Raw genomic sequence first — 26,564 nt, 5'->3', positions numbered from 1 at the left:
CGTAGACAAGGACGTCTGTCTTATATGTAGACCTATGTCTTGGTTTTCGGCATGGTGGCTCAGTGGTAAAACATTTGGCTGTCAAACCAAGGGATCTCGAATTAAAAACTGTCTTAAATCTAGGTTTGTTAAGATACTCCTGAGTCCACGCAATGCTAATGGGGACTTGACATTAGTTGGGGAAAGTAAATGCCATTGGTCGTTGTGCTGGCCACATGACACCCAAGTTATCCATCTTTCATAGAAATATATGCGCTTTACATTACATGCCTTATAAATCGTAAGGCCTGAAAGGTTGCTAGTATTGGGAACGAAATTGACGTTCTCGAGTCGGACGTCATTATTCGGGGCTTTAATTATTCGACCTTGGAGTTCGTGTCAGTTTCGAACTCAGCGCTCTGACTGTGGGCTCGGTGAGGGAGATGTGTGTTGTGATGATGTATCTCCATGCTGTGTGTCACGTGATAGCAAGGCTCGAAGCGCCTAGATTAAACTATTTATTAAATAGTTGTAAACGTAATGTGCCAGTAACAGCTTGTACTTTTGTACAGCGTTAATTAGTATTACGAAATGTTAAGGTGTCTTATTACATGTGCAAGTGCCCTATTTAATCGTTATGGGCCTGGCACGTGACGACATGTAGTTCCATTTTAATATTCATTTTCATAATTGGATGTCTCAATATTCACATTCGTTACAAAACAAAATTGTGATTGACCCATAGTTGACCTGTTATGTGGTAAGAAGTAGCAGGGCTAATAATGTCATGTAATATAATGGGTGTTCACTATAGCAGGATATGACGCTCTGCCTGCTAAATAAGTAAACATAATATTATTTAAATGTTTTTTATTACGGATATAGAATTAGTCGACATGATATGTTTTAATTCCTATTAATTCCTATATTCCTATTCCTACTGTAGTTTATTCCTAGTAAACAAGTTTGGGTGAAAAAAAAACAAAAACAAAAAACAAGGGAAATTAGACCGTCTGTCTGTTAGCGGATTGAATGGGTTAATTACCCCTTGGGTGTCCAGTGCCCCATGTACTGTAGTGTACTGTGTAATTACAGACACCGTAATGTATGTTACCGTAACACGTGACTTTTAATTCTCAAAGTGACTGGGTGTTTAAGTGAGAGAGAGAGAGAGAGAGAGAGAGAGAAAGAAAGAGAGAAAGAGAGAGAGAGAGAAAGAGAGAGAGAGAGAAAAAGAGAGAGAGAGAGAGAGAAAGAGAGAGAGAAAGAGAGAGAGAGAGAAAGAGAGAGAGAGAGAGAGAGAAAAAAAAAAAAAGAGAGAGAGAGAAAGAGAGAGAGAGAAAGAGAGAGAGAGAGAGAAAGAGATGGATCGGTTAAACAAACAAAAGAAAATATAATATCAGGATGGTTGCTGTCATTTTTTACCTACATCTAACCATTAGTCTGTTAAACCGTTGGGGAACCACATATGATCTGTTCTATGTCTTTCTCCATTCCTCTCTGTCTTTCGCCTTCAATCGAATCTCTTTCAATGTCAGGCCAAGTCCAGTCTTTGCTGTCTTTTCATCGCTTTCTCTATCTCCTCTTCTGCCTCTTGATGTCACGTGACTAAGCAATTCTTAGGTGCGAGAAAGCATTGAAGTAGTTAGGACAAGACCTCCATCCGCTCTACATCACGCCTGCAACGGTTTGACTTGTCTACTAGCTGTTTGGGACCGGTAACAGCAAGCCTGCAATTACCAGACAGAATTAAATTATGGTTCTATTCCACGTCTGCATTGCAAGCTGCATCAATTGGAACATAGAGCCTCTACTCAACAGATCAAGTATGCAAGAGTATTAAAATATGTAAAAACTCAGGACCTGTCCTGTGAATGATGTTTTTTTTTCTGGGTCTCTCTAGCAAATAGGAATTTTGGGAACACACTCCAGAACAGCGGTTCTCAACCTTTTATGCTCGGCGACCCCCTTTAACAATCCCCCACTTAGCCGCGACCCCCCCCGCACACACACACAGCAATAGAAGAATAGACAATAACAATCCATTTTTTCAATGGTCTTTGGCGACCCCTGGCAAATCGTCAATCGACCCCCAAAGGGGTCGCGACCCACAGGTTGAGAACCCCTGCTCTAGAAGATATCTTGGAGAATGGCAGACCCTAAAAGTATAGTTTCAGGCTTATTCTAACTATGTGTACAGGCTAGAATTGCATCGTTACAACGAGGTAATTGTTCGCCCCCTAGGTCAGGGGTTCTCAACCTGTGGGTCGCGACTCCTTTGGGGGGTCGAATGACCATCAGCCAGGGGTCGCCTAAGACCGTCGAATTTGTTTATATATTTTTGTTTTGGCTATTTTTGAACGAAAGTTTGTTCTCCGTTTTTCACGTGTTGTAACCAGCCTATTTGTACCATGCTTGGTCCGCATTTACATTTCTAATGATGAAGGAGAAGGGCATTACTGAGATTACATTATTATCACACAAATAATGAAACGATCGTCTAGCATCAATAAAATAAAAAGTGGGGGTGACAAATGCGTCATTGGTATTGAAGTTTTGTATTGAAGTTCCCTCTGCCCTATGTATGAGGCCGAACAACCGTCCCAGCTTTGCGGATAAAGACATCCAGTATTTTAGTTTTGAAGGCTGATGGAGCCAAGAAATCCTGACTTGACTCAGGTGTCCAGTAGCATAATAATTAAAACATAGCAGCCCCTTGAAGCTTTGTATTTGGTGGCTCTCAGAATTGCCAGAGCCATGAAACCTCACACCATTACCAAGAGTTAATATTGCCAGAGCCATGTAACCTCACACCATTACCAAGAGTTAATATTGCCAGAGCCATGAAACCTCACACCATTACCAAGAGTTAATATTGCCAGAGCCATGAAACCTCACACCATTACCAAGAGTTAATATTGCCAGAGCCATGAAACCTCACACCATTACCAAGAGTTAATATTGCCAGAGCCATGAAACCTCACACCATTACCAAGAGTTAATATTGCCAGAGCCATGAAACCTCACACCATTACCAAGAGTTAATATTGCCAGAGCCATGAAACCTCACACCATTACCAAGAGTTAATATTGCCAGAGCCATGAAACCTCACACCATTACCAAGAGTTAATATTGCCAGAGCCATGAAACCTCACACCATTACCAAGAGTTAATATTGCCAGAGCCATGAAACCTCACACCATTATCAAGAGTATGACCTTAAATCAAATTCAAATCATTGCTCGATTGTTCTATCGGTCCAGGCCAGTGCAATTAAATGGGAGGTAATTGTCATATCAGTCGGGGTGTAAACAAACATTTTAAAACCATTCAGTATACACGAATAAACAGTATGTAACTGTGTTAGAAATTTAGATGACGGACACTACTGCAGAAGTTAAGATGACATCAATGCTATTTATACTAAATTATATATTGTAATACATATTTAAATATATATATATATATACAACTTATAATATCACCCTATAATTTTGTTACCTTGTTCGATAAATAAAAAATTGTAAACTTCATCTTTTGCAGTACTACAAAATAGAACATCAATAAGTGTAATGAAATTTTTGGAAATCCCTATACTGTATGGGGACTCAGTAATGATAAAATAGTGTCAGGCTTGTCAATTAGTAAATTAAACTTTGCTATATAAACTTAGCATATGGAATAAGAATTGTGCCTCTGTCTTTGTGTCTTTTGAGGATATTTTTTTTTTTTTATATTGTTTAGTGTTTCATGTATATTAGCTACTTTACTTTTAAATCTTCTGTCCTGAAGTATCTTTCCAAGTCTAGTAATTTTACCGGTCTGTACAACGTGGCAGCGAGCTATTGGTTTAAACTGCCATCAGGCTGTGACGTTGCAGGATATTGGTGAGGCCCTCTATAACGCTTGGTCTCGGCTTAACACCCCTAGAAGCAAGCCACAAGAGAAAGTTACATAAAACAACACACACACACACTTAATGATCTCATCCTCTGTTTCACAATGACCTCACGTCCGCTAGTTATGCTAATGAGAAGTAACTCACTTCATCTGATCACATTTCCTGTCTACAGGAGCACACGCATGCGCGCTCAGCAGGAAATGTGAAGATTTTCTAAACCCTTGGGTCTTAATCGTAGGGTTATTGTGTTGTATGACGAAAGACCCTGACCTTTAACATCAGAGTGCTGAAATTAAACCAATGAAAGCCTCGATTCCGAATCACGACGTGGCCAATCAGATGTCTCAGTGTTGCGCCGACGGGGGTAATTTCCCATGTTCGAATTTGTCGAACTTGCGAGAGAATCCATCATCGACGTCGCTCCCTTCTATTAAAATATTCAGAAGTTCAAATAGTCTTTTTGTATCCTCCTCTTAATTGGCCAATCAACATCGTTGTATCTCAAGTTTAATTGGCCAATCAACATCGTTGTATCTCAAGGCGTCTGTCGAGGGAGATGCAACCAAAAAAACACTCTCGAAATCACGTCTGCTTGTGACCTCCATTGTCTGGTTTGTAGTGAGAGCTGGAGCCAGTATTTACATCGTTTTTCGTTGAGCTCATGAAAACATGTAAGGCGATGTCGTCTATTCCGAAGTGTAAGGATGAATGCAGTAATTTATTGGACTACACAGACCCATATGCACTGGCAGATCCAGAGGGTGGTAGGGGCGAACAGATTTCCCGCTGCCACCTGATTTACCAGGAGCTTCTGCCTGTCTAAACTAACTTCTGCCTGTCTAAACTAACTTCTGCCTGTCTAAACCAACTTCTGCCTGTCTAAACCAACTTCTGCCTGTCTAAACTACCTTCTGCCTGTCTAAACTACCTTCTGCCTATCTAAACTAACTTCTGCCTATCTAAACTAACTTCTGCCTGTCTAAACTACCTTCAGTCTGTCTAAACTAACTTCTGCCTGTCTAAACTACCTTCTGCCTGTCTAAACTACCTTCTGCCTGTCTAAACTACCTTCTGCCTATCTAAACTAACTTCTGCCTTATTAGTTTTCTGTATACCAGGGTTTTCCAAAAGTTGTTCGGGTGGGGGGGGGGGGGAGCGGTGGCTTGAGAAGCTTATTCCGAACCTGGGGTCCTTGGTTCCAATCTCGTTGAAGACTGGGATCTTTAAATTTCTGGGATTTATTCAGCGCCCAACTCTAATGGGTACCTGACTTAAGTTGGGGAAAGTAAGGTCGTTTGGTGAAAGTCGAAACGGATTTCTCTGGCTTAAATAGTAAAAAAAACCAAACAAACAAAGATCAGACGACAGAAGAGCATATTTTAGTTGAACATTGGAAAAAAATCTGTCTGTTAGAAATACGCTTAAATAGTGTTGCTGCATTTGTACATACGTAAAGAGAACCGGCTCGTAGCTTTGGCCTGTAGGGAAACCTTGGGTTTAAATGTTTTATTAGAGATATGCATATTTTTTTAACCCAACAAAAAATCATAATTTTTCAAAGTAAATATTTTAAAAAATTCATTCTAAAATTGTTGCATGTCAGATGAAATGGGTACGTCTTGCCGAGCAAAATGACCAAAGGTACAATTGCAATGTGACTGTTTACCTTTTTTTACCTTTTACCTATTACCCATCACTTAGTCTGTTGGACCGTTGGGGGCACCGGGCAAGATTTGTCGACCGTCTTTCTCCATTCCTCCCTTTTTTTTTGCCTTGTTTAGAACCTCTCTCAATGGCAGGCCTGTTTATTCTTTAATGTTGTCTTTTTCTGTCTGCCTCTTCTTCCTTTCCTGGCACTGTTCCCTGAAGGAAGGTCTTTGCGAGCCCCATAGATCTTGTAATGTGACTGTTATGTACCATGAAATGCAACTACGTACGAACAAGGTACATGTCTTAAACGCTACATCTGGAACCTGAATTATACTTTCGTTCAATGAAACAGACGTTCTAGCTAAGTTTCGATTATTCACATAGTCTGGTTATTCAAAGGTCCAGTTATTTCAAGGACGGAGTTCTCCCCCCCCCTTTTTTTTTTATAATGATTTTTTAAAAAATATTTTGCTTGTTACAATTCCTCTTATTAACTTGCAAACTCTTCTTGGGTGGAACCTGCCTGAGTGGGCGGGCACGGATCTCGAAAACATCTCGATACATTTTTTTCAAAAAAAATTGATAGTTTAGGGGGAAAAAAATCACTTGCTAATTGGCCACATGGGTAAAACTCATGGTTTTACCGTTTCAATTTTTAAAAATATGATCATTTTAAAATTAAATTTGGTCAGAAGATCTATATCTTGAGGATACGTTAGTGAAAATTTCAGCACATGTTCATTAACTGAGTTAAATAAAGTGACAGTCGTTGAAAAACAATTTGCGCACCGTCTTATGTAGAACTCATTAGCCGGACTATACTTGAACCTTATATACCATAGCTCTAGCTAGCTTCAGTCTTCTGAATTAGACTGCTGGCTTACAATGTTTCAAGTCTGCACCCATAGACATAAATAGATATAGACTGGCCGATTAAAGAGTTTTTTGAAACGAAAATTTGTGACTTGCAATTTTGTGTACTTTATTATACAGCATTTATGAGCAGTATAAAAGTTAAGTATTCATGTCTATTTCAGCCACACACCTATATATATTGTAAATAAGGAGGCAGTGTAGTTTTGTTTAATCTCTAAGAATGAAGATCATGTAATTTTTCATAATTCGGAAATCCGAATACAATAGATATACATGTTTTCAAGTTACATGAAGTTACTTCCTTCGGCCAGTCTATATTTATTTATGTCTATGTCTGCATCTATATCCTCAAACTAGAATTGTATATTTTCTTCTTCTTCGTTCTCATTTTACTTGTCGGAGGGTTTAGATCAGTAATTCTATATCTGAGATGAACCGCGCAGTGGTTTCCAGATCAGGCAGTTCTCCGTATAGTTTTTGATCTATAGGAGGGTTTTTGGGGCCAGAGTCTTGTTCGAGCCTCTTGATATAGTATGCAGCTTTGAAGGACATGGCCAGCAATCTCTACAAGGGAAGATTTCGCTCGTCCTGACGTTAAGCTTCCGGAACATATGTTGTCTCATTCTGTAGTGTCCGGTTCTGAGTCGAAAAAACTATGCGTTAATTTTATGTTGAGTAGATTTATACATTGGGCTCCTCCAATTATTAAGAGCAAAGTAATTACTCTTACAAGCAGTCATCAGCTTTATAAAGAATGGATTTTCTTGAAAAAAGAACCAACTTTTTTTTATGTTAGAAAAAAATACTGGGAGTTTCCGTTTGAACCCAAGACTATCCTTACACCATTGTCGAACAATTCCTATGATTTACGAAATCCACCTGCATGCCTCCTCAGGTGTGTTCTAAAAGAAAAAGCAGCGTACACTTAAGAAAGTGTTGACATCTCAATTAGTGAGTGCTCACCGTTGGCTCACTCCAGGTGCATGATTGGAAAAGAATACCTGTCGCTCAGTGCACTCACAGTGTTTTTTTCCCCTCAGTCTTAACCTAAATATTATTACTGTACATAACGTGACTGTACTGTACATAACATGACTGTACTGTACAGCTGTTGGACCTAATAACAGCCGACCGTAGGGATGTCACCTTCATCTGGGTCCCCTCCCATGTTGGCATTGAGGGAAACGAAGCCGCAGACAGAGAAGCAAAGAGAGCCCTAAATCATGCGGTGTCAGGAACCCAAATTCCCTACTCGGACCTGAGACAAAGTATTGCCTCTGCCACCTATCGAGAGTGGCAGAACCGATGGGAGGCTGAGACTCACAGTAAACTCAGGCAGATTGTGGCGGATGTCAGGTGGCGGCCCACATCTAAGGGTCTGACAAGGCGTGGTAGCACGACCATGTCCAGACTTAGGATTGGCCACACCTACATCACGCACTCTTTTGTACTGAAGAGAGAGGAGCCCCCACTTTGCGAGTACTGTGACTCTCGCCTCACCGTGGAACATATCCTCGTTGATTGCCCCAGATACCAGGATGTCATGGCGAAATATTTTAGAGCCACTAATCTAAAAACACTATTTAATAATGTCGACCCTGGGAAGGTACTGGGCTTTATTCGGGAAGTGGGGCTATCTACGAAGATCTGATTTCTGAATTTGTGAACATGCACTATTTACATTAGATTTTTACCAAATATTTAAATTTTTACTACCTTTACTATTTTAACTGTGAATAGACCTTGATTTTAATTATATGACTGTATAGAATCTGGCCCTTGTTGTTTAGAGAGAGAGTAGTCCTTAAGGGACTGCAGGCACGACATGACCTAAATTGTGCCGATGTGCCTCAAATCCAAAAATCCAATCCTGTACTGTACATAACATGACTGTACTGTACATAACATGACTGTACAGTTCATAACATGACTGTACTGTACATAACATGACTGTACAGTACATAACATGACTGTACTGTACATAACATGACTGTACTGTAAATAACATGACTGTACAGTACATAACATGACTGTAATGTACGTAACATGACTGTACTGTAAATAACATGACTGTACTGTACATAACATGACTGTACTGTACATAACATGACTGTACTGTACATAACATGATTGTACTGTACATAACATGACTACTGTACTGTCACATGACTAGTTTGTAAAGAACTTAATGTAGGCATTAGAGCTTTAAGGCCGCCGGACACACATGTGAGGCCCAGAGGAAAGCCTTTGTAGAGGACACACATGTGAGGTCCAGAGGAAAGCCCTAGTAGAGGACACACATATGAGGCCCAGAGGAAAGCCCTAGTAGAGGACACACATATGAGGCCCAGAGGAAAGCCCTAGTAGAGGACACACATATGAGGTCCAAAGGAAAGCCCTTCTATAGGACACACATGTGAGGCCCTGAGGAAAGCCCTTGTATAGGACACACATATGAGGCCCAGAGGAAAGCATTTGTATAGGACACACATGTGAGGCCCAGAGGAAAGCCCTTGTATAGGACACACATATGAGGCCCAGAGGAAAGCCCTTGTATAGGACACACATGTGAGGCCCAGAGGAAAGCCCTTGTATAGGACACACATGTGAGGTCCAGAGGAACGCCCTTGTAGAGGCACACATGTGAGGCCCAGAGTAAAGCCCTTGTAGATGACACACATGTGAGGCCCAGAGTAAATCCCTTGTAGAGGACACACATGTGAGGCTCAGAGGAAAGCCCTTGTATAGGACACACATGTGAGGCCCAGAGGAAAGCCCTTGTATAGGACACACATGTGAGGCCCAGAGGAAAGCCCTTGTATAGGACACACATGTGAGGCCCAGAAGAAAGCTCTAGTAGAGGACACACATGTGAGGTCCAGAGGAACGCCCTTGTAGAGGCACACATGTGAGGCCCAGAGTAAAGCCCTTGTAGAGGACACACATGTGAGGCCCAGAGGAAAGCCCTTGTAGAGGACACACATGTGCGGCCCAGAGAAAAGCCCTTGTAGAGGACACTCATGTGTGGCCCAGAGGAAAGCCCTTGTAGAGGACACACATGTGAGGCCCAGAGAAAAGCCCTTGTAGAGGACACACATGTGTGGCCCAGAGGAAAGCCCTTGTAGAGGACACACATGTGAGGCCTAGAGGAAATCCCTAGTAGAGGACACACATATGAGGCCCAGAGGAAAGCCCTTGTAGAGGACACACATATAAGGCCCAGAGGAAAGCCCTAGTAGAGCACAGGCGCAGAAAACACAACTTAAACAGATCCCTGGCGGACAACGGCTTTGTCTGCATCAGAGATGGAAACATATGCAGGTCAAAACAAGTTTTGCGTAGCCATGTGAAATATCCCACTCATCATTCATCTTCGAAATAGAAGACATTGCCATCATTATTTATGTAGGCATGAGTGTACCCACGAGTTTAGGATCCACACCCAAGTCTTACACATGTATGAGTCAACAGAAATTACATTCTGTCTTGAGAAAAGCATAATAACATGGAATGGTCATCTTTGTCTTTGCAATTTTTTTCTGATATTTTTCTTTCTTTTTTTGTTAAAACACAAATCTCGTGAAAAGCTAATCACATTCGAAATTTCCAAAAATAAAGTCTTGGGAAGAAAGTTCTTGGGATGGCAGCATGGTCTTGAGATCAAGGGCCTTGGTAAGAAAAGTCTTGGAAAGAAAAGTCTAGGAAAGAAAAGTCTTGGAAAAAAATGTCTTGGGAAAAGAAGTCTTGGAAGGAAAATTTTTCGAAAGAAAAGTCTTGGAAAGAAAAGTCTCGGAAAGAAAAGTCTTGGGAAGAAAAGTCTTGGTAAGAAATGTCTTGGAAGGAAAAGTCTTGGAAAGAAAAGTCTTGGGAAGAAAAATATTGGACAAAAAAGTCTTCTTAGAAGTTATCGAAACTCAAAGAAAAAAAATATCAAAAAGAGCAATTAGAATGTAAAAAAAAAAGAAAATGTTACTTCAAGTTGAGAACCACTGACAGCAGTAAGTAGCCATGTTACGTAATCGTCAGGCCTGATATATGCCAGTAACTCGGACAGATACACTTGTATAGTACAGGGGTCGGCAACCTTTTCGGTTGAAAGAGCCAAAAATTACAATTTACCAAATTTTAAAGTTTTTAAAGAGCCACAAGATTTTTTTCTTGCCAACAATAAATAGTAGGCCCTACTCACAAAATTAATTTTTTAATAAAAAAAAAACGAATATATTAATTCATATGTACGTGTTTTTCACACCAAATTAGATAATATATATATGGTTTTATTTGATTTTTTTTTCTTTCGGTAACAACAAAAGCAGTTAAACAATTACTTACTACACTAACTTCAATGGGAGGTTGGCTTTGCATGGTTTTAGAAAGTTTGAATACATTTGGCTCATAACCTGTTTTTAGTTTCAAACACGACTCTAAATTTTCATTTGTTAGTTGACTTCTTACTGTACTACTATTTATCTATGAATATAACACTTGCTCGCACGAATATGTCGATCCGAAGATAGTAAGTACTTCAAATGCCAACGTCACCTCACTGTAGCATTCTGGAAGACTATTCCATGCGTCAAATATAGGCTAAGGGCCTCAACTCGAGACATTTCTTTGAAAGTTGTCACATTTGTTGCGTAATGTGCATACATTTCTGGACCTCCAACTTTTTCAACTTCACAAAGCTTTACTTTTTAAATCGATCCATTTAATTTTTAGGGATTCAGTTTCAATTTCAAATGGCTCAATGTGGATTTCGTTACGATTTGTTTTGAGAGGATTTATTAGGAATGATAGAATAGTTTTGTTGAACTGCTCAAATCTGTCAAGAAATTCATCTTTGATTTTTTTTATAACTGCGCTGAAGTAATTTGTGTCATAGTTGCACTGGTTTTTATCGCGATAACTACTTTAGACATTTAAAATGAAGTAAGTGCATATCTTCTGCCAAAAGAATTAATTTTTCTTCAAAATTAACTAATTCTTCTACCTAAACATAGGCTGGGTTTTACTTTCCTTGCAGTTTTAGATTCAGCTCATTTACTTTCGCTGTTATATCTACCATAAAGTACAATTTTTGCGACCATTTGTCGTTCTCTTATTCAGGGTGATTAATGCTTTTTTAAATTTAGGAATATATATATTTCATTCAAGCAAAACGTTTCAAGCCATCGCACTTTATTGTAAAGAAGGATGTCGGATTACTGTCTCTCCATCTCGTTAAAGAGTTCTTTTAACTGAAGATTGTAGAGTGCTTTTGATATGATGTTAACAATCTTGATTATCAATTTATAACCTCAACTATTCCGGCCATAAATGTTAGGGCACAAAGTGTTTCTTGGTGTATGTGAAATGTAAGAATTCGGTGGTTTATTTGGCTCCAAAGAATCGTTGTTGCTCCTTTTTTTTCCTGTCATACTTCTGACTCCATCTGTTGCCGTTTAAACGATTTTAACTCGATCTTATTTGTCTTCAAGGCATTTTTTGCACCGCATTCGCTCTATCTTCCCCTCTAGTTTGTCATGAGAGTAGCAATCCTGGAAGATCTTCTTTTGGATCTTGGGAAGACATATACCTGACAAAATGGGCAATTTATGCCGTGCCTTTTATGTCACAAGACTAGCAAGTGATAAGGCAGAAGAAAGTTGAATATCTTCCACCTGCAAATATGTTACATTTGAAGATATTTTAGCTATTCTTGTACTGTTTTGGCGGATAGTGGCATATCTTTGACTTTTTTTGTCAAGGTTTCTGTTGTTTTTTTTGTTTTTTTTTGTTGTTTTTTTAAATCACGAAACAGTTCTTCAGACGCACGTAGGAAGCAGTCTTTGACATACTCACCATCTGAAAATGGTTTGCCTTTCTGTGCAATTTCTATTGGTACCGCAAATCTTGCCAGATTAGCATTACTTGTAGATTATTGGCTTCTAACTCATTTACTTGAAACAACAAACTATACGTCACAGCCAAAGCACGTAGTGAAGATGCCGTTTCGTCTTGCGTCGAAAGCGAATTAAAACCTACATAGAAAAACCTCTCATTTGAGAGCTTCCAACGACTGACGACACTTACGACGCGTGTAATCTGGGTTAGCTGAGAGATAGAATCGGTGCCTATTCTTCATTAAACGATTCAGAACTATTCTGAAAAATGTTTCGATAAAATAAATAATATTTGCGTATGGAACTAAAGAGCCGCAGCTTCACGTCCAAAGAGCCGCATGTGGCTCGCGAGCCGCAGGTTGCCGACCCCTGGACCAATTATTTCCCCTGTCGTTTCGGAAGTTGTAGGAACATGGTTATTTAGGGGCAAGAATACAGGCATTCCAGGCAGCGGACACCTTTACAAAAATTAAAAATAGTAAACGATCTCTGTTTCTGGGTTTTTCTTGTTATTCTCATCAGCATTAAATCGGTGGGGAATGCAGGAAGTGGTACAATCCCATATCCGCGTGTCCATCGCAACGCCAGCCTTGTTTCTCGTAGAACAATGTGTTTGAAGCAATTAATTACTGGCCTAACACTGAACCGCTTGTTGAAACAAACAAAAATCTTATCTTCAATTAAGGTATAATTTGATCGTTCTATTCCTTAAGATTATTACATCATGCGGTTTCCTGTGTGGTGTGTGGGTGGGTGTGTGTTTAACTAGGCCTAATTAATCTTGTTAACAACAAACTTGGATTATATTTATTAATGAATTTTCCGAAATAATAGTCTACTAATTATGCAAAAAGATCTAAGCTTTATGCTTAACGGTAAATTGCAGAAAAGTATTTTCATACACTTTGATATAGTGCACAATAACAACATTGCGACAATGTGATTTAAAATAATAGAATTTATGTTCTATAGTAGGTGATGAAGTGTGATCATAAGTTTATGATCTATCATAATTTAAAATATGATTATATTATCTGTTCTAAGTAATGCAAATTCATTAGGACTAAAATGGTTTATATTATTGGGTTTAATTGATATTTTGTGACAATATTTGCTAGATTTTATATTTGATAAAACATAATAAATGTATAATTATCGAAAAAAAAGTTAAATAATACATGAAAGGTTATAATATAATTCTTGACAGTCCCTAAAGTAATGCTTGATATGTCCTAAGACAGGGGTTCTCAACATGTGGATCGCGACCCCTTTGGGGGTCGATTGACCATTTGCCAGGGGTCGCCTAAGACCATCGAAAATATGGATTGTTATTGTCTACCCTACAATTCTGTATTTGTGTAAGGGGGGGGGGGGGTCGCGGCACAGTGGGGGATTGTAAAAAGGGGTCGCCGAGCTTAAAAGTTGAGAACCGCTGTCCTAATATAATACTTGATAAGTTCTAACATTGGCCTAAAACTTCATAATTTGTGACTATCCGTGAAAGTAACTAAGTGTGTAACGGGCTTACATATTTATCTCTCGGCTAAGCTTGTGATTTATAGCTAACAGGTTCTTTAACGTAGACTAATAGTTGATTTTGCGGTAAACGGGCTTTTAGGAAATTCCTACACAACAAATGTCTTTAGGGCACCTGAACTTTTTACGGATAGCTTTCACGGTACGGAGAAACGATAAACAATTATCAGACATCTATCGCTCCTCTCTCCATGTAAATTTATGTAAGATACGCCACTGATTCAGTGAACTGTTAAAGGCAAACACCAGTCGTTAAAATTCAGTGCGTACTGCGTGACATACATTTTTTTTTGTTCAATGACCTTAAAGTTGTTTCCCCCCCCCCGGGTGATTTTATGTCAGCGTGACCTACACACACTGCAGACGTGAGCATTCCGTTATGATTGTCAGACTCCTGCCTCTTTTCGTGACTACGAATAGCGAGAGTCTGTCAGTCTCTGTCTATGACATCATTGTCTTGTTTGGTGGTGGGAGAGGGGGGGGGAAGAGAATGTCAGCGTGACCTAAGGACCCGCAACAAAATAGAAACATTACACCACCCCCTCCTTCTCCTCCTCCTCCTCCCCCGTTTCATTGTTTTACATGCCTAAGCCTTGGAAGTGGAAGTACACAGCTCGGTCACATGATCAAGACCATTACTTGTTATGTGTCTCTCCCCCCCCCCCCTTCTCTGTTTGTCTCTTCCCGCTACTCTCTAAGTCAGTGTCTCCCAACCTTTTCTCTTTAAGGGGAAACCTTCGCTCATTCTGAGTAGTTAGCGGAACACTTTGCTTACTTTTGTAGAGAGATGATGGCTGCCTGGTCGTGCGGTTTGCGCGCTGGACTGTCGTTCAGATTTATCGATGGTCCAGGGCTCAAACCCTGCCCGCTCCCATCCCCCGTCGTCCTGCGGGAGGTTTGGACTAGGAAGTAATTATCTTCAACTCTGGAGGAACATCCGAAACATGTAAAACATTTTACATTTTACAAATATGTGTTAACTTATTCCAGTAGTTCGTAAAACATCTATTCAGGCATCGGGGAACACTAGGGTTCCGTGGAACACAGTTTGGGAAACATAAACCTGATATTTGTTCACACTATAGTTTCATTCATACATGCCTTTAAGTCCCCCCCCCCCAACCCTTTTTTTGAGACCTTGCGATCTTCAGGGCAGATGTAGTTAAGGTCATATGTTTCTTTGGCCCACGGTTATCGAGCAGGGTGTCATGTGGCCAGCACAACGACCAACCGCCTTTACTATCCCCAACTTAAGTCAGGTACCCATTCTAATTAAATATGAGTGGAAATGTGTTGATGTGGCATGTGTGATGTGTTGTAGCACAAGACAGATAACTCTTGTTTACTTTGTAGGCGCATATAGGGCCTATACACTTATTCAATATTGAATAAAAAGTTGAAATCTACTTTTTATGAACGAAATAATCTCAGTTTTATTAATAAATATCTCTATGCTTTTGATTTCAGTGTACAAATGAAAAAAATACACATTCAATCTCTAGATGTTAAAGGATTGAAAAATATATCACTCAACTCACTTAGACTCCTCGCCATTTTGTATTTACATGTGTTTCCGTTTCCGACACAGTCTCTCTTCCATCAGTCGCTCCTCTTCTTTATACCGGCACATGCAAAAGCATTTTAGTCAACACAACACACGTATTACATCAGACAAGATACACACACACACACACACACACACACTCCATAACAGAGTGAAAGAGGACATACAGAATGTGAAGAGGACATACAGAATGTGAAAGAGGACATATCGGTGTGCTATATGAAAGGAAGAAGACATCTGCCACTGAGAAAGAAGACTGCATAGATCTTCATAAATTTGTGTTTTGTTTTCTGTGAAAAAAAAAATGGCGTCAAAGGGAAATGCCAAGTTGTATATGCGATAGTCTCCGTCAGTTTATGCGATTAGACAATGGGGATAGTCTCCGTCAGTTTATGTGATTAGACAATGGGTATTACTGGAAAGGACAAACAAATATGTGATCTGGATGCCTACTGAGCACGTGTTTAGGGCATGGCGCAATGCGGTAGGTAAAGAACATAGACTGAAATAAAAAAAAAAAAAAAGCGATCTTCGGATAAATATAGATCTAGAGATTAGCGAAGTTGGCAAGCAAAGTTTCTTTCAAAAGGGGGAAAAGGGGGGGGGGTCTCTAATTAGCGGTGATCTCTAATAAATAAAATACAAAATAAGGGTTGTACTAAATAATGACAAGACAGCCTCTGTGAACACGCAATTTACATAAATATATATATATATATACACACTAGTATATATACATTACTGTTACACAGACGACATTGAAGCTTCACTGTCCAGAATGTGGCTTTCAGCGTGCTGAGAACCTTCCCTGTTAAGACATAACATTAAATTTAAAAAAAACATGTGTAAGTTTTATGGTCCTCTTTACTTTCAACATTCAAACACTTGCGGGTGGCATTAAAAGTATGCTAATTAGAAAGGGACATAAAAACGGGGGAGATAATATCAGCCAATAAAATTCCATATTTTTTTTTAATTGCTATTTTTTGTTTTCCTCAACACACCATAAAAAAAGATCTGATAAAGAGGTCACTTCGACATGTCCGACCTGAACCAGAGGGCAGAATAAAGAGGACCCCATAGGACAGACTTTGACTGAAGATTTCAATTTATAGGTGCAAATAAAGAAATCAGTGAAGATACTAAAGTGTAACTAAAGATACAGCATGAATCTTTTTTTTTTTATTAAGGGGTTGTCACTCTTCTAGCAACTACATGCCTACCAGTAGCCGCCCTTTTGTATAAAAATAACGTGTGATAATAAATGGTAATAAATAATAAAATAAAATAATCTCAGTTTTATTAACAGATATCTTTTTTTTTAAAGTCTCGGATCTTTGCACAATAAGTCATTGTTGAGGACAATACATGAATCAATCAAAAACATTTACAAATGAGTTAATTAATTAATATAGAAAAAGGGAGACAAAGCTTGCAATATTGAGCGATAAATTTAGCTTGCTTTGTTTTTACAATGCATATTGAAGCTTATTCCAAAGGTATTTACAATCAACTATAGAGTGATAGTGATTCGACGCTTGATTCTGCCTGCATTTCGTCAGAGGCGTGCCCCGAAGAGTGTGTCATTTCACGACGCCTCCTGAAGCACGAAATGTGTCTCAGCATAGAGCAGCTCCCTCTCCCATAATATCAATAATGAACATTAGTTACAAACACGTCGGGTAGGCTACTACGATTTTTATGTAAAATAAATGTTACGAACACAGCAGGCATTTAGAGCTCTATGTATATTTGTTAGTACCGATTTTAAAATAATAAATTCGCTAATATATTCTGCTCTATGTTTTGGCACCCAATAACGGACTATTGCACACCCGGATAAGAGACAACACAATACAACCCTTAACTTATTTCATATATCAATGGCACGAGAGCGTTGTCATCCGTGTTATCAGATAAGATTAACTAATTGGCGGAAGCTGGTCAAAACAGAGCAGCAGACTACGTATTTTTTTTAAATTCTATTAATTATCTCCCTTTCTAAAAACAAAAAAATAACACACAAAAGGTTTTTGTCTTCAGCTTCTATAAATAAATAAATAAATTTATATATATATATATATATATATATTCACATTTTGTTGGTGGATGCCAAAGAGAGCCTGAACAAAGTAAACATTGCGATTAGTGTAATTGTGTATCTGATGTAAAAATACGGAAGTATTGATAGTGATAAGAAACAAAGTTTTAAGTATTTACACGCAATGACACGCATATTTTTTATTAAGTCAAAGTTCAACCACAAGAGTTGACTAGGTGGACAATTGAATGGAACTGTGCTAATTATGTGAACTTGTTCTAGAGCAGCGGTTCTCAACCTTTTTAGGTCGCCGACCCTCTTTTACGATTCTCTACTATGTGGCGACCCCCAACCATAAAATTATAAGCCTAGGTAGCTGTGCTTTTGATAATTTTTTAAAACAGTTCACTTAGTGTATACGTTTCCTGTGCTTTATGTTTTATCACGAAAACATTGTCATTATAGTCTTGAAATAAATATTTCTTATTATGGTTACCTTGTAGATGAATAAAATTGAATCTTTGTGACATGTATTTATTTACTATTCTATTTCTTATTCAGGAGTCGCGGTGGCTGAGCGGTAAAGCGCTTGGCTTCCGAACCGAGGTCATGGGTTCCAACCCCGGCGAAGACTGGGATTTTTAACCAGGTGATCTTTGAGTCCACCCAACACAAAATGGGTACCTGACATTAGTTGGGGAAAGGAAAGGCGGATGGTCGTTGTGCTAGCCACATGACACCCTCGATAGCCGTGGGACACAGAAAGAGATGACTTTTACAATGTGAGCGAGTGCCGACCGCACGGTCTGAAAGGGGAACTTTTACTTTTTAACTTATTTCTTATTCAACATTTTTGTGGTGCAGACTTTTGTGACTAGTTTTAAAAAAAAGCATGACGTAACATATGCAGTATTAAAATCCATATTTTCAATGGTCTTAGGCGACCCCGGGCAAATCGTTATTCTACCCCCAAAGGGGTCGCGACCCACACGTTGGGAACACCTGTTCTAGATAGAGCTTTTTTAAAAAATTAAAACAGTACTATAGTAAATATATAAATAGCAAGCCTTTTGTTGTATCCTATAAGCAGAATACGGAAGCCTTGATAAACGAATTCGTTTGATACTTTTTGTGAACCATGGAGTACCGTAGTATCAACTTTTTTTTTTCATTTTAAGTTGGCAACAATGACATTTCAAGATGGCGTCCTATGTTGTTTATTTTGGCTTATTTCAATACTGTATTCCTCACTAATCTTTGGACTCGAAGACAAGACTTATTATTATTATTATTTCAAAATCTCTAAAAAAATCTTCTTCTCTTCATTATTTTACGTTTTTCTTTATGTTCCATTATATTGCCTCAGAATTTCTCCCTGTTGCTTACTCTTCTTTTCTCTCTTACTGTAATATATTGCATAAAGAGCGCAAGCGGGCTTTCATAAATCAAAGTGTTAAACAAAGAGCGAATTGCTCTGATTAACTCTGAAAATGCCCGATAGGTAGTTTATCCCTACCAAACAAGGCCATCGATACTAATTGGCGACATCGAAACATGCTTTCATAAGACCCTCTCGTGGTGTTGACTCAAGTCTCATTTCTTGCATCTGTATCTATTACGGCATACCTGGCCATTCATCGGCCTCAAATTTGAGAAATTACGATGTTGACATTTGAATGCGCAGTGACATCTCAGCTGACATGGATACCGCCATCCTTGCGTCGGCTCAATCAACGCAGGCTCAATACGAGCTCGTGGGTGGTCCAGCGTAGAGCGGGGGGGACCCCACGAAGAGATTGCATGTCAAACACTGAGGCCTCCTTGGCGGCCGCTTCCAGTCGAGTGGATGAAACATCTTACACCGAGATGCTAACGGAGGGCTCTTCCAAGTGTCGCTTTAAAAAAAAAATCCGGATGCTCCTGTTTGATGAACGTAAATACGATTGGTTGCTATTAATAGCTTTGTTTACATAGTGTTCTCTTGAAACAGCATGCTGTACTTCAAGAAAGGGGATTAGTATGTTCCAGTGTACCAATCTTTTGCATAGGATAAGGAGGGAGTATCTTATAAAATGCAGACGTTACTTCAAAAAAAAAAAAGAAGATGATTACATCCAACGCGTGTTCTTATGTCAATTTAGTCATGCATGTTAATCAATGCCTTAAATTCTGTCAAGTCATTGGTTTTCCTGGCTGACTCAGGCAACCCATTCCATGCTCATATAGTACTAGGAAAGAAGGAGCATTGGTACAAATGTGTCCAAGAATGGCTTAGAATGGCATATGATCATTGTGAAAAGTATGAAGGTGTAGCGATCAATATTTATTAATGTTTTAAAATAGAATAGAAATGCTAAACTACTAGACATAAAGATCAATTTTTGGGATCTTCACTAGATGACTCAAAGTTCGTAATTCAAGCTAAACTATTTTGTATTTGTAGGGATTACAATGATACATGAATAACATGAATAGCTTATACATTATTGTATCTAATTGGTTAGGTTCCGTTGAGGAGATTATGTATTTAGAGTTAAAATGGTGTCTGGGGAACGTAGTCTGGAGTGGGAGTTTGGAAAAATATTAGTTTATACCGTTAATTGTAATTTGTAATTATAATATGTGTGTTTAGGTTATTGTTTATCTTTATATATATAAAAAAATAGCAATGCGTAACATATATTGAGTGATAATTTAGAGATATATTAAAGGTACATTGATGCCTTGACTTGTTAGTAAAGTAAATATTCATATTTTTTTTGTTCATAAATTATTTGCATCTTACGTTTGCATGGGGGAGGCCATATGCAATAGGGATGTTACTAATAATAATTAGGAAAAAAATATAATTGTTAGTTACTCTTACTCCTATAGATGGTCTTTCTGAAAGCGTATTTTTGTTCTTTTGGTAACAATGTAGTGGGGCTGTTGACTAATGAAAATATGTTAACTAGATGTAGAAGTTTTAAGTGTAAAAAAACTGGTTTTCTTCTCTACTTCAATTCTATATCAATTCTACTTCCATAATTTTTTTTGATGTAGGCCTATTAAGGTTGGTCCTCGGTGTAATCTAAAATAAAGTCATAGAGTCATTGTTGCAAGAAAAATAATCCCCTCAGATTGTCATTTGGTGAAAAGATCTCCCAGGCTCTGGGTGGCGTTGAGTTTGAAATAAACATTTCCGGTCGCTGTTTTGTTTAGGTTGTTGTTTTTATTTACAAAACGAAAATCCGCTGCCGAGGACAGACGTAGACGGGGAAAAGAAAATCTAAATCGACAACCGAGAACAATGGTTATGCCTGCGTAAGGTTTGGCAAAATATGTAGGTCACAGCTGGGCTGCGTAGCCACGGGAAATACTGCATTCTTCATTAATCTACGGACAAGCCGTATTATTATTATTATTATTATTATTTACAAACTTGGAACTGGCGTTCTGACGTCCGCCAGACAATGCCCTCGCTTGAAGCTCACACATGATTGGCAGGGCTTTAAAGGTGCATGTGTGAGGATAAGACTATACCCCCTCCCAGCACGAGCTCAATGTGTGTACATCAACGCTAGATCAGCAAGATTAGGGCGCGGGTGGTCATACAACCTCTTTCCCGCATATTTCCTGCAGCATTTGTTGTGTGCAGGCACGCGCCATAATCTGACCAATGAGCTCCTCTACCCTCCAGGACTCACTTTCTTCTCTAAGCTGTAAATATGTGTGCTCACCATCTTGCCGAGCTGCTACTATCTTCATCTTTGAGGAAAATATGTTGCTTGAACACAGCCCGCACACTCTTCCACTCCGGAGGATAACAATCTCCCTGACCTATATCAAAATATTTTTGTTTAATATCCGGGTCTCAGAATCTGTTTCTATTAAAGCTTTCGTTGCCTTATGAATGTCTGATAGCGGAAGTTGTACGGAAATTCCCGAAACACTATCGTCTGCTATCAAACTTTACATCTAACCATGAACTAAACTAACTACATTGCGTGCGCAACACCAAAGGCGCGCACCCACTCACACACACATGCAGAGCAGAGTGCTATATGACCAGCACTACGACCAACCGCCCCCAACTAGAGTCAGGTCCCCATTAAAAATGTGGGGACAATAGGGGGGCTACCGTTAATATCCCGAAATCAAAAATCACTGTCTTCACCGAGACTAGAACCAGGGATCTCTCGGTTTGGAAGCTAAGCGCTAAGCCACTTAGCCACCACGCCCCCCCCCCCCCCCAAAGTGTGTAAATGACCTTTTATAAATGTGGTAATGCAAGGGTTGTCTTGACCTTATAGGTGGCACTTTTGTAAGTGTGTAAAGGATCCTTTATAAATGTGGTAATGCAAGGGCTGTCTTGACGTTATAGGTGGCACTTTTGTAAGTGTGTAAAGGATCCTTTATAAATGTGGTAATGCAAGGGCTGTCTTGACGTTATAGGTGGCACTTTTGTAAGAGAATTTTAGACAGTCTTTATCGTACATTTCCCCAATTAGCAAATCCGCCCCTGCCCTATTGACTAAGTGTCATTAAAGTCGTTCTGACACCAGAAATGTCTAGGCTTTGTTTGAAGTTAAAAGTCATTTTAAAACATTTTAATATTTTATTTCGTCTATGGATATGTGTGTGTGTGTGGGGCGTGGACCCGTGTGAGGCTTCTTTAAATGAGAACTGCTGATTTCAAAGCTCTATTCTCTATTTTCGTGACTCTTCTCTTTGGGTTGGTAGTAGTGAAGGGTATGAGTTGGTCTATTTGTTGACGGCATGTTGTATCCAAACACCCAAGTTAGCCACACGCCATCTTCCAGAATTTCAAGATGTGATAATTGCTTGGAAAGGTCAACCTTGTTTTTTTTTTTGTTTGTTTTTTTTTTTTGTCCTTCTTGGGCGTAATTTCTTTTTTTTTTTTCTGCTGAAGGGTCGACGAATGTGGACAACTAGAAAAGTGTTCCCAAACTTTTGACCTATATGTACCCCTTTTAGAATTTGTGTAAAGCTGAGTACTCCTCGCCCCCCCCCCTCCCACCACACTTTAATTTGTTAATAGAATATAATACATGGATATTTTGGAAAATTAGCATAGTTAATAAGGCGCAACGCATACCCCCCCTTCAAAGTCTCCCCTTACCCTGGGGGTACGTGTAAATTAAATTAAACAATGATAACTTATATATAATATCTGGGTTTCCGCGGCCTCCATATTTTCCAGAGCTTCTTGGAAATCTGTTGTAATTGCAAAATATACGAAAAAAGGTCCCTGGAAATTTTGTTTTTGTTTATACGAGATCTAAACAAGCAAACATTTCAAATTCTTGTAGGAATTTCTGAGGGACATAAAAAATTTATTTCTGTTTTAAATCATAGGGTGTTTGAAAGTTAGCTTAAATTTCAATAGATCAGACCAACTCGGAATGCTTATCCTATCAAGGACAAAACAGTCGGCATGTCCAATCGAGGACAAAACAGTCGGCATGTCCTATCGAGGACAAAACAGTCGGCATGTCCTATCAAGGACAAAACAGTCGGCATGTCCTATCGAAGATCAAACAGTCAGCTTGTCCTATACTGTAAGCATACCTCTTACTTAAATGCCACCCACTTCTCCCCATCCTGAAATATTGAAACACAATAGAACTTTTTTTTATAAAACAAGAGAAGCAATGTGAGTATTTGTATTTGAAGTATTTGTTTATTGGTATCTAATGTATTTGTACTTAATGTAGGAATGTGTCTACCATTGCTACTCTTATCCCCCCCCCCTTTTCCTTTTGTATTCAAGTGATGACATTTTATGAGACGACATTTGACTGAAATAATGCATTCTATGACTTTTCTAAACCACGGCCTTTTTTTTTTTAAAATGACAACCCCTTGTGTATGCATAGAGGGCAAACTACGTACATAATCCTCCGTTGTGGCTCCCCAATCACCCCCCCCCCCCACCCCATGGTCTGACTACAACTGCAGCTTTTAGTATGTAGGCAATGTCGTCCGTAAAACTCCAAAACCACGGACTGGACAGTTGTTTGTGCATGGAGTCTCTCTCAGTTCTTTATCCTGGACCGTCATCCCCCCCCCTCCAAAAAAAAAAAAAAGAGAATACAAAATGGAGCATATTGCCCCCTCCTAAAATACGCACACACACACACACATTTTTTTTTTAACTGCAGGTGTGCGCAAGCACTAAACACAAAGTCAATAGTGTCCCTTCACCTTCGTGGCAGACGGACAGACAGACTTTATAAAAACCTCTCTAGTTCGAGACAGGAAAAGTCTTTTTTTTAAATTTATTATTCACCTGTTGACGTATTGGAGTACAACAGACTATGAGACTTGTTCGAGGGAAGAAAATAAGACGTTCCTTATATTCATTGAAGATGGACGTTTTGTAGTGTTGATGCTATTCGTATGTAAACAATATTCTTATAGGGACTACAGGAATGTGGAGTGGAGTTATAACGCATCCTTACCACAGGTTAGTTGAATAGCTCATGAGATAATTTTTTTTAGAAATAGTATTGCTAGAGTCCAGAAATTCTTTAAAAATATAAGAAAAAAGTAAACATAAAAAAATATAATTTGAAAAAAAAAAAGAGAAATAACTGCATTTACATCCATATCTCTTAAAACTTAGACTTATTTCCTTCTTTTCTGTATCAAACAAAATTTATTAATTACCTCTAATTAATTTATTGATTGGTTAATTTTTTTATTGATTCGTGTTTTGTTAAGGACAATATATAATTGTGCGAAGTTTCAACTTGATCCGAGAATAGGAAGGGAGAGAAATGACGTGTACAAAATTTGTACCAGACAGACAGACAGCGTGAGTTGATCAAAGTTTTGAACAATAATATTAGATACCATGATAGCAACAATATTCTTAGCTGATTCCCCTGATTAATTTAAATGTCATTGTTTTGTAAATTTTAAAACTTTGAACTATTATAAGTGCAATTCTGTCAAACTGCTAATTATTTAAACAACTATTAATGTTTCTTTCATGAGCTGCACAGTAACACTTTACTGAGTTTGATATTTTACTTGGATAGCTTTGAGTTTTACATTTTAAAAAAATGCTTCAAAGCTTTTTTATGATTGTGTTCGCTAATAGTTAACATTAGACATATTAATACTTGCATAAGCATTTGATCTACGCCGAATGTTTAATGTTCTATTCTTTAAGTATGCAAAATTGCAAAACCTTTTTTCTTTCCTTTTTTTTTTTCTCTTTCTCTCTCTTACGCACATTCTCTCTTACCCTCAGTTTTCATTCTCAGACTTTAAGTTTTTTTCACTGTTCCCTTCTCCAACGTGTGAAAAAAAAAGAAAACGCAATGCCAGGTAATGCAGAGGACGAGGCTTAAACAAATATTTAGCAATTAAAGAATCCCTCCATTCATTTCATTGACACAAGACTGGCTCTTCTGTCCTGGCTTCTTCTCCTGCCCTCAAGTGCACCTCGGGTCTTCCTGTTGGTTGTGAAATCTACCACACTGTACTCGCGGCTACGTGCTAGCGCTTTGTTCATTTCAAGAGATTTCACCCATTCATAGACTAGGCCCAGTGTTTCCCAAACTGTGCTCCGCGAGACCCTAGTGTTCCGCAAGGTCTGAATAGGTGTTCTAGAAATTACTGGAATAATTAACTAGTAGGCCACCACGTGAATTAATCTCTCTAAAAAAAAATAAGCAAAGTGTTTCGCTCAGTAATCAGAATGTGCAAAAGTGTTACGTTATAGAAATAGTCTGGGAAACACTGGACTAGGAATTAACAAAGATCAGGGAAAATGAAGATGTATACTCTGGAGGATGTTTGCTGAGTGTCGAACTAGGGAAGAAACAGAAAAGAAGAAAACATCATTTTCACACCTGTTTCTTTTTTTTTTTAAATGAAAACTGTTACAACCTGGATTCTTACCTTGGCTGTTACACTTTCAATTGAATCTATTAGTATGACAATCTTCAAACATCCTCCTACATTCAGTCAGAGGCGTAGTGAGAGGGGGCAGGGGGCTCCACACGCAGCCTATATTTCTATGTTATGTTATTTGAAAAGGGGTGGGGGCAGCGCCAATAAAGTGTCTTTCCCCGCTCGCACGTTTTGCTTACTACGCCTCTGCAATTCAGTTCATAATCCTTCTAAAATAACAGTTCACAACAAGGGATAATAATCCTACTAAAATAACAGTTCACAACAAGGGATAATAATCCTACTAAAATAACAGTTCACAACAAGGGATAATAATCCTACTAAAATAACAGTTCACAACAAGGGATAATAATCCTACTAAAATAACAGTTCACAACAAGGGATAATAATCCTACTAAAATAACAGTTCACAACAAGGGATAATAATCCTACTAAAATGACAGTTCACAACAAGGGATAATAATCCTACTAAAATGACAGTTCACAACAAGGGATAATAATCCTTCTAAAATAACAGTTCACAACAAGGGATAATAATCCTTCTAAAATAACAGTTCACAACAAGGGATAATAATCCTTCTAAAATAACAGTTCACAACAAGGGATAATAATCCTACTAAAATGACAGTTCACAACAAGGGATAATAATCCTACTAAAATGACAGTTCACAACAAGGGATAATAATCCTACTAAAATGACAGTTCACAACAAGGGATAATAATCCTACTAAAATGACAGTTCACAACAAGGGATAATAATCCTACTAAAATAACAGTTCACAACAAGGGATAATAATCCTACTAAAATGACAGTTCACAACAAGGGATAATAATCCTACTAAAATGACATTTCACAGCAAGGGATAATAATCCTACTAAAATGACAGTTCACAACAAGGAAAATAAACGCCATGAAATCCTGCGTGTACATTTATTTGATAATAAAATATGAATACTCCTTGTCAAGTTCTGGTATTTGAACAATAATATACATTAAATTCACTTCTTTAGAACAATAAATCACTGATAAGTTATTTCACAATTTTAACATATATTAACGCCCATCATCTACTACATCTGTTCCTTTCATTCAAAGGTGATATTCTTTTGGTTTTGCTTTCAATGTCCTGGTCAGCTATTTGTAAAATTCGTTTTTTTTACAAACAATTAGCCACGAGAATTATCTAATGCCAAATAATTCAATTCGA

General features: G+C 38.5%; 1 protein-coding gene across 2 annotated transcripts in view; it reads left to right on the top strand.

Annotated features, from left to right (window-relative positions):
• Positions 1-26,564, top strand: part of LOC106070965 (thrombospondin type-1 domain-containing protein 4-like) — a 150,564-nt gene that overhangs the window by 63,733 nt on the left and 60,267 nt on the right. The window contains exon 1 of one of the 2 annotated variants that reach the window (XM_056018275.1): positions 23,671-23,899. The exons of the other annotated variant lie outside the window; for it this stretch is intronic. The gene's annotated coding sequence lies outside the window, so the exon portion shown is untranslated. Of the gene's footprint in view, positions 1-23,670; positions 23,900-26,564 lie in introns of those variants that run through there. 2 annotated transcript variants of the gene reach the window in all.

This window comes from Biomphalaria glabrata, chromosome 1 (genome assembly GCF_947242115.1).
Source record: "Biomphalaria glabrata chromosome 1, xgBioGlab47.1, whole genome shotgun sequence".
Classification (NCBI taxonomy): Eukaryota; Metazoa; Mollusca; class Gastropoda; family Planorbidae; genus Biomphalaria; species Biomphalaria glabrata.
Note: the sequence above shows the minus strand (reverse complement) of the source record. Positions and strands in the feature narration are given on the sequence as shown.